This window comes from Sciurus vulgaris (genome assembly GCF_902686455.1).
Source record: "Sciurus vulgaris genome assembly, chromosome: 8".
NCBI lineage: Eukaryota > Metazoa > Chordata > Mammalia > Rodentia > Sciuridae > Sciurus > Sciurus vulgaris.
The window spans coordinates 79,626,069-79,635,557 of NC_136468.1; the positions used below are offsets into that span (position 1 = coordinate 79,626,069).

The 9,489-nt window shown below is 41.5% G+C and overlaps 1 long non-coding RNA gene across 1 annotated transcript in view; it reads right to left on the reverse strand.

Moving 5' to 3' along the window:
- LOC306668489 overlaps window positions 1-8,701 on the reverse strand; it is a 196,284-nt gene extending 187,583 nt beyond the window's left edge. Inside the window, exon 1 of the long non-coding RNA XR_013765876.1 lies at window positions 8,599-8,701. This is a non-coding gene — a long non-coding RNA (uncharacterized lncRNA). The remainder of the gene's footprint in view (window positions 1-8,598) is intronic.
- Between the last annotated feature and the right edge of the window lie 788 nt (window positions 8,702-9,489).

Below are 9,489 nucleotides of genomic sequence, written 5' to 3' on the forward strand. Positions count from 1 at the left end.
TTTTTCAAAGAACCAACTATTTATTTTGTCAATTTTTTGTATTGTTTCTTTTGTTTCAATTTCATTGATTTCAGCTCTGAGTTTAACTATTTCCTGTCTTCTACTACTTTTGGTGTTGGTGTGTTCCTCTTTTTCTAGGGCTTTGAGCTGTAGTGTTAGGTCGTTTATTTGTTGATTTTTACTTCTTTTATTGAATGCGCTCCATGAAATAAATTTTCCTCTAAGTACTGCTTTCATAGTGTCCCAAAGATTTTGATATGATGTTTCTTTGTTCTCATTTACCTCTAAGAATTTTTTAATTTCCTTCCTAATATCTTCTGTTATCCATTCATCATGTAATAGCATATTGTTTAATCTCCAGGTGTTGGAGTAGATTCTGTTTTTTACTCTTTCATTTATTTCTAACTTCAATCCATTATGATCTGATAGAATACAAAGTAGTGTCTCTATCTTCTTGTATTTGCTTACATTAGCTTTGTGGCATAATATATGGTCTATTTTAGAGAAGGATCCATGTGCTGCTGAGAAGAAAGTGTATTCGCTCTTGGTTGGATGGTATATTCTATAAATGTCCATTAAGTCTAAATTATTGATTGTGTTATTGAGATCTATGGTTTCTTTGTTCAATTTTTGTTTGGAAGATCTGTCCATTGGTGAGAGAGGCGTGTTAAAATCACCTAGTATTATTGTGTTATGGTCTATTTGGTTTCTGAAATTGAGAAGGATTTGTTTGACATACATGGATGAGCCACTGTTTGGGGCATAGATGTTTATGATTGTTATGTCTTGCTGATTTATGGTTCCCTTAAGCAGTACGTAATGTCCTTCTTTATTCTTTCTGACTAGTTTTGACTTGAAGTCCACATTATCTGAAATGAGGATGGATACCCCAGCTTTTTTGCTGAGTCCATGTGCATGGTATGTTTTGCCCATCCTTTCACCTTTAGTCTATGGGTATCTCTTTCTACGAGGTGAGTCTCTTGCAGGCAACATATTGTTGGATCTTTCTTTTTGATCCGATCTGCCTGTCTATGTCTTTTGATTGATGAGTTCAGGCCATTAATATTCAGGTTTATTATTGAGATATGATTAGTATTTCTGGTCATTTGGTTCATTTTATTTATTTATTTATTTATTTTGAGACGACTTGGTTCTTCCTTTATTTGACAATTCCTTTGGGATAGTTCCTCCCATTGTTGATTTGATTCTTTGTTTTTCATCTCTTCCTCATGGAATATTTTGCTGAGAATGTTCTGTAATGCTGGCTTTCTTTTTGTAAATTCTTTTAGCTTTTGTTTATCATGGAAGGATTTTATTTCATCATCAAATTTGAAGGTAAGTTTTGCTGGGTATAAGATTCTTGGTTGGCATCCATTTTCTTTCAGGGCTTGAAAAATGTTGTTCCAGGCCCTTCTAGCTTTTAGGGTCTGGATTGAAAAATCTGCTGATATCCGTATTGGTTTCCCCCTGAATGTAATTTGATTCCTCTCTCTTGCGGCCTTTAAAATTCTGTCTTTATTTTGTATGTTGGGCATTTTCATTATAATGTGCCTTGGTGTGGGTCTGTTGTAATTTTGTATATTTGGAGTCCTATAAGCCTCTTGTACTTGATCTTCCATTTCATTCTTCAGATTTGGGAAATTTTCTGATAGTATTTCATTGAATAGATTGTTCATTCCTTTGGTCTGTTTCTCTAAGCCTTCCTCAATTCCAATAATTCTTAAATTTGGCCTTTTCATGATATCCCATAGTTCTTGGAGATTCTGTTCATGATTTCTTACCATCTTCTCTGTTTGTTCAACTTTGTTTTCAAGGTTAAATATTTTATCTTCAGTGTCTGATGTTCTGTCTTCCAGGTGTTCTATCCTATTGGTTATGCTTTCTATGGAGTTCTTAATTTGGTTTATTGTTTCCTTCATTTCAAGGATTTCTGTTTGGTTTTTTTTCAATATCTCTAACTCTTTATTGAAGTGATCTTTTGCTTCCTGTATTTGCTCTTTTAACTGTCAATTGGTGTGATCATTCAGTGCCTGCATTTGCTCTTGCATCTCGTCATTTGCTTCCCTGATCGTTTTAATTATGTACATTCTGAACTCCCTTTCTGTCATTTCTTCTGCCATGCTGTCGTTGGGTTTCATTGATGTAACATCTAGATTTGTTTGCAGCATTTTCTTTCCTTGTTTTCTCATATTGTTCAGGTATCAGTTGACCGCTGTGATATTGCAGATCTCCTCTATTGTCTTATAATATCCCTGAAGATTTCTAGTATATCCCCTCTTAGCCTTCAGTAGCCTGAAGTCATGGAGGAAGTTGATAATGCGGTGCTCCACAAGGAAGCTGACTCCCTAGGGGTGGTGGCCTTCCGGTGGGGTATATTCCCTGCTAGTGGGCAGAGGTACCTTCACTTGCTGATGAATGATCATCCAAAGGGGAAGTAGGATGTGGGCTGATGCAAGGCCAGTTTGGGCCTGTGTCTCTGATTTTACAGTCCTTTGGGAGAACCTCACCCGACAGGGAGGACTCACCCAGTGGGGAGGTCTCGCTGGTCGGTTTCCCTCCCAGAGGTTCCATTCAATTCACAACTACCGCCTGGGCTGGGCAGCCTTCTTCTGCAATGTTCCCAGGGACCCGGACCTACCTCCTGGGCCTGGAAGCCTCGCCCTTCGCAGACGAATCTCCTTAGGCTGCCTCTCCTCAGAGAAGATGCCTGCAGTCCTGGAGCTTTCACTCCGCCCCTCAGTTTGTCTGTGGGGCTCTTCCACCAAGAAGCCTCCTAGGCCCTGGGACCCTGCTCTGCACTTTTCGCCTGGCTATGCGGCCCGTCCTCTGAGCAGCCACCTGGAGCCCCTTACGATCACTCTGAGTCCCAGTGACCCGCCACACGCCTTTTCCTCTGGCAGCCACCTGGTGTTCTGTGCGGTCGCTCTAAGTCCAAGTGACCCACCACGCACCTCCTTCTCCACCAGGCAGTCACCCAGAGATCTGGTGCGTTCCCAGGAACTCACTGTGCACCTTCTCATCCCGACTTCCACCCGTAGCCCTGGTGCAGTCACTTCGAGCCCAAGCACCCCACCGGGCTCCTCCTCCTTCTCCAGACAACCCCCCTGTGTTCAGGAGCGGATGCTCTGGGACCAAACCACTCACCACGCTGCTCCACCGGATAGCCGCCCAGAGCCCTGGCGCAGCTGCTCCAAGTCCAAGCGCTGTGCCGAGCCCGTATTTCTCCTTCTCCTCTGGGCAGCCCCCTGTGTTCAGGGGTGGTCGCTTTCAGTCCAAACAGCTCACTGAGCACCCTCTCCTTTGGGCAGCCTCCCAGAGCCTGGGTGGGTTGCGCGGAGTGCAAGCGCTGTGGTGAGCAGCCACCTCTCCAATGCTCCCAGTTGTCCGCGTTCACTGCTCCAGCGGGGGGAGGGGCGTCTCTCCAGCAGCTCTACTTCACAAAGTTCCCTGCGTTCGGGGACTACTGCCCCATCTGGGACTCCTCCCCAATGGGAGACACTCACCTGGCTGCTTTGAGTTGGTCCCAAGTCTCTCAATATCTCCTCTTCTTGAGTCCTGAGTCCACGCTGCTCCTCCAGATAGCCGCCGGGAGCCCTGGCGCAGCTGCTCCAAGTCCAAGCGCCGTGCTGAGCCCGTATTTCTCCTTCTCCTCTGGGCAGCCCCCTGTGTTCAGGGGTGGTCGCTTTCAGTCCAAACAGCTCACCGCGCACCCTCTCCTTTGGCAGCCTCCCAGAGCCCGGTGGGTTGCGCCGAGTCCAAGCGCTGTGGTGAGCAGCCACCTCTCCAATGCTCCCAGTTGTCCGCGTTCACTGCTCCAGCGGGGGGAGGGGCGTCTCGCCAGCAGCTCTACTTCACAAAGTTCCCTGCTTTTGGGGCTACCACCCCGTCCGGGACGCCTCCCCAATGGGAGACACTCAACCGGCTGCTTTGAGTTGGTCCCAAGTCTCTCTATATCTCCTCTTCTTGAGCAGTGGATATTAATTTAAAAAATCTAATCAAGCAATGGAAAAATGATAAGGGACTGATAAGCTCCTACAATACTAAAGAGTAACAGAATGAGATCTTCATAGGGGACAAAAACGTATCAATGTAGGTCTACATGGAAACTAATGAGAATTTACTTTGACTTTCACTTATATTTGTAGCAAATAAATGGAGGTGCCCAGGCCTTTCCTGGGGGCAGGGAGGTGTGGAGGAGCAGAAGATGAATTTGATATCCATAAAATAAGCTAGGGAGTTCCAGGGTAGCTTTCCCTTCTTTGTAGATAAGGACCAGCTCCATGTGTTCCTTTGGGTGACGTAAGGGCACATGTTTGGATGCTCATTCTTATTTTCCCTGCAGTACTAAGGGCAGGGGTTCTAGAATAAGCAGAGCTGTCTTATTGGAAATCCCAGCTGTCTCATGTGGTCCTTATGTGTCTATGTAGCTATCTCCTCCCTAAGCCTCTTCTGCCCCATTCAGAGCAGAGTCCCATGCCTTGTGCTGATCTGAGTAGGCCTAGGAGTAGCCCAGGAAATGCTTAGGAGCAAGACCTCAGTTCTTTGTTCTCTTGATTCATATTGAGGGTGAGCTATTCTCCCACATTACAGCATGTCAGGCAGGAATCCCAGGAGTCTCTTTATATCTTTATAACAATCCCTATCCTGGAGAGAATAGAATGAATTAAATCCAGTACCCAACACACACATCACTATTATGTGAAACACTATTTGCTATTCTAAAAAAATTTAAAACAAAAAAAAAAAAAGCTTTACTAAACAAATCTGCCTTACAATGACATCTGGTGGGAGTTTCTGGCACTGGAAAGAAAAACGCCAAATATCTGATGATCAGAGAACTGCCCAGGGAAAAGGGAACTCAGTGTGAAGAATCAATCTCTCAAATGATTTTTCAAACAAGAAACTGTCTCATTAAAAACATAAACTAAACCTCAGGTGAACCCATAATCAATACCAGATGTAGAGCTATGAAACCAAACCCAAAACATGAATTAATATTCTAATGCCCTGTTATCTAGCTTTTAAACATTCCATTGAGAAAGAAAAGAATGAAATGCATTACATTATTCATAGAGATGCTTATATTTCAGAGTTTCTCACCACGAAAAATTTGTCATTTCCTTTCAAAAATATCAAAGTATTTATTGAAGTTGATGAGATTATTCTTCAGATTAAAGGGGAGCACAGCTGTAAGTTTAGGTCAGACATCCTTGAGGACTGGTAAATAGCATTTTCCTTCTACTCGTATGTTTGAATTCCACTTGACAATGTGGCCCAACTGTGGATGTTGGGATAAACTCCCTGCAGTGCCTATGCAGGCCAGTTGTTGCTGGGTGAGATAAGAAGCACTTCAAAGAATGCCATAAGGAAGGTAAGGAGAAGGGAACCTGGTTTCTTCCTTCCACTCCAATCTTTAGGTGGGGATCCCAGCAGAGCAAACTTGTTTGTTCAGTAAAAGAAGGTATTCATGAAACATCTAAAGAAATCCATCTGCACTGTTGTCATGCAACCTATTCATACATTCCCCCTGCCTATAGGCCCTATAGCTCTCCATTTTGTCCCAGCCTGTTCCACCAAGAGGCACATGACGCATAGTGTCTAAACCCTCTCCATTGAGTCTTTCAAGTTCTATCTTTGGGAATTATAAACAGCATTCAAGGCTTCTGCAGCCCAGGGGTTGAATGGTGGGGTTGAAAGACCACCGTGGAAATGAATCTTTCAGAAAGCTGCTGACATTTCCAGTGGCTCTGCCTTCAAGGGGAGATGATGATGATGTCTAAATTAAGATGAATACTACCAAAAACTCTCCTGGCACCCCTCTTCTGTGGAAGATCAGACATATGAGGAAGGAGGAATTGCAGTTCATAGAAGAATTAGGAAAACATACTATAACCAGTCATAATCCTACTTAACTGCCCCCACTAAGACAATATTAACATGAGATGCAATTAACTTAAGTATGAGCACAAAGTCCAATCTCCAACTGCCACTTAGTCAAAAGATTTTTGTAATGAAATAGAAGCTTTCATTGTTCATTAAGGAAAAATCATTAATGTATGCATTGTATTTGAAAGTATGCCATAACTGCAATTGGAATATGAGAGACAAATTACCTTTCTCCTATTATCATTCATAGTAACAATTGAAGCCATTCTTTAACAATTGATTGGAGAAAGACTTAAACTAAGAAATTCCTGATCTTAAGAAAATTACAATCTCTGGGAGTTTCCAAAGAGAATGGAAGAAAATTACAAGAAAAAATCGGGTAGATCTTCTGAGAAAAAGTTCCTGGACTGTTAGAAAACAAACAAAACACAACAAAAACTATGACATCGTCCTTTGGCCTTAGGAGCTAAATTCCATGTCTGTAATGTTTAGAGTTGTACACCTTTCAGTTTCATGTTTGTGTTTAAGGATATGAAGAAGCTCAGTGTGGAACCTAACAGTCTGAAGACTTTGATTCTAGCAAGTCTCTGGTTATTCCCAGGGTTGATGAGCACAATGGGTTGGTATGTATTCTATAATCCCTTTTTTCATATATTGAGATCTCATTTTGAGGTGAGCCTCCGTAAGACCCAAGATCGTGTCTAGCTTTATTCAATGCCATATTCCTAGTGCCCAGCTATGAACAAAAAATTTCTGAATAATCTGCAGAGGTAAGTTTTCATTTAGGCTACTTCCCCCTCAGTCCCCAGCCACTACCCAAGATCAGATTTGTTTGCCTCACTGTTCTGATCGCCCCAGCTTTGCTTCCCAAATTTCTTCACACCCTATGTTGTTACCTTACACCTGTGCACACACAAAAATGTTGTAATGGTTCCTGATTTCTTGTAACTTCAAGCAACTTCCCAGACCCTATCCACTCTGCACAATTTTAGATTCCATTACTTCCCACACCATAAGCTTTGTTCTGTTAACACACCGTCCTACTAGCATAGAATTCTAGCTCCTGTCTTAATCACTTCATTGATTTTGCCCTCACCTGGAATGCTCTGCACCCTACTGCCACTACCCATGCAGATCCTACCCATGCTTCAAGATTCACCTCAAGCTCCATCTAAAAGTTTCTACATACTCCAGGTGTCAAAGTTCTCTCCTGCCTCTCTTCACAGGACTCAGGAACACTACTAAATATATGTTGATCAAATTCAAAGCCTAATCCTGAACTAGTGAAATGAATAGTGGTAACAATTTTAATTAAGTTAGCATGATTTATGTATAGGCGATTACACTTCAATTAGTATACAGTGCCAGTCAATACTCTACACCACTGGTACAACTCAGTAATTCTCAAAATTTAGTGGCTTTTCAAACTCAACCATGAGGCTTATGTTAGAATGGAAGTCAGAACTCCCTAAGACTGTGAATCAGTAGGTACCGAGAAAATGAACGTATTCTCTGGGTCTAGGACACTATTTTTTTCAAGAAAAATTCCAGCTGACTGCTTGTCATTTAACCCAAAAGCATGCCAACCAGTGAGAAGACAAAGAAGCCATACAAACAACATATTTAGGGTTGTTCTATAGATTATAAACAAAAAGCAAAGAGTTTTGCCTTTTCATGCCAAACTCAACAGATCCTACACATTTGATCAAATAATTCAGAAGAATTTCTTTGTTGTTGCAGTTATAAACAGGCATTGAAACCAGAAATCACCAGTCATGACTACACCCAGAATAATCTGAAAGAAAAAAAAAAAAGTAAATACATTGATCCACTGAACCAGAAACTCTGGAAATGGACCTTAATTATCTATGTTTTTAATTCTCCAGATGAATGTTTTTGAGCAGCAGGGTTTGGGGCTCTCTTTTAAGGTATTCCAAGTGAATATCTATATTTCCCTTTAAGCCTGTCAGATCTTGCCTTAAAAGAATTATCTGATGAGTAAGTCTGAACCCAATTCACTAGAACTTCCTCATCAGAGTTCTTCCCAACAGGATTCCAGAAATCCATATTTGGAACTCTAATGCCATAAGAAAGTAATAAAGGACTGCCATAGAAGACAAAAACTTGGTTTTGGTTAGCTGATCTCTTTCATCTTTCCAAAGGGCACCACAATGATTGCTTAACCAAGTCACTACAATGGCATGAGTATTTGTCAGTTGCTCTCAAACCTTTCCCTTGGCTATGACTCCACTGTATATACCATTCCTCTTGGAGATAACCTAATATCCTTTCTCTATGGAAGATGAAAAGCAGCTGAAAGGTTCAAAAGAAGTGCTCCCTTAAGTGAATGTCTTGGCCGGGGTCTGATTTCATGAACTATCTTCTCTCCAAATAATCTCAAAGACAAGTTTCCTTTCAGTTGCAAAATCTGCCATCATGGAACTTTCCTTTTGATAACACAGTAGATATTTTGATGCACATCAACCAAAAAGAAAAGGAGTATGTTTGCCAGTTGGGATTCTGCCCTTATTATATAAAATTGGAAATGGAAACTGCAGGCTTGATGAAAACACTGAAATTCCAGTAAGTAGGATTAGTCATACTTTTGTGTTCCAGGGTTAGATTTCAAACAGTGAGTAAAAGTTCCCTGAGCTACCAGTGGAAGCAAACATTCTCAAATTAAAATAAAAGAGAAGAACTACACATACTCACCAGAGCCAAAGCGGGAATGAGTAACATTTGACATTTGAAAGGCTGGAATCTCCGCTAACGGCTCTCTCCCAGAGGAGAAACTTCTCACCAAATAGTTGGCTCATTGTGGGATCTAGCTTTCTTTGAAACAGCAAGCCTAAAGTCTTTAGGGAGAAGGAAAATTAATGAAAACTTCTTTGGCTTAACTCCTCACAGCCTGGGAACTGTTGTAATCAAGCCGAGAAACACTGACCAAGTGAGTTTTAAATTATACAATGGTCAGAGAAATGGGAATGACATCAATGGGAACAGACTGACGACAGGCCCAGGCCCCAGCAGCCTCACTCACTTACTCAGTAAGTGTCTTGAGGCTTTTTTATTTCCACCATTAATAAGATCTCACTATTTGGGAGGTAACATTTGGACTTCACTCTGTTTTGTCCATCAGGATGGATGCCATTTTAACTGCAATAAAACCTTTCATTATAATCAGAAGAGCAAGTAAGTAAAGAATGAGTAAGGGATGAAAAATTTGCATTGTCACCCACACAAGCCATAGGGAGATAGAAAGAAAAAGCAACAGAGAAGTGGATAGAAAAATAGGGCCGACCATTAGAAGTCCTAAACACATCACTAAAATAAGATTTAAGCATGCTCCATACCTCCCATGATCCTTCAGAGTTGCAGAGTATAAAATAACCCTGTTGCTTCATGTCATAATTTCTTGAGTGCCAGTGGTAAAATGTAGCATTTATATGTTCTTCTCAACCATCTATGCACCCTAAATAATCTTTTTTGAATCATAAAATCTCCTCACAACTCACAAGGAAAATTCAGGCTTCATTCTACTTCATCAAAGTTCCTCCCCATCAGATGAGCATAAAGTAATGAGCCCTTAGTTGAACCTTGGAC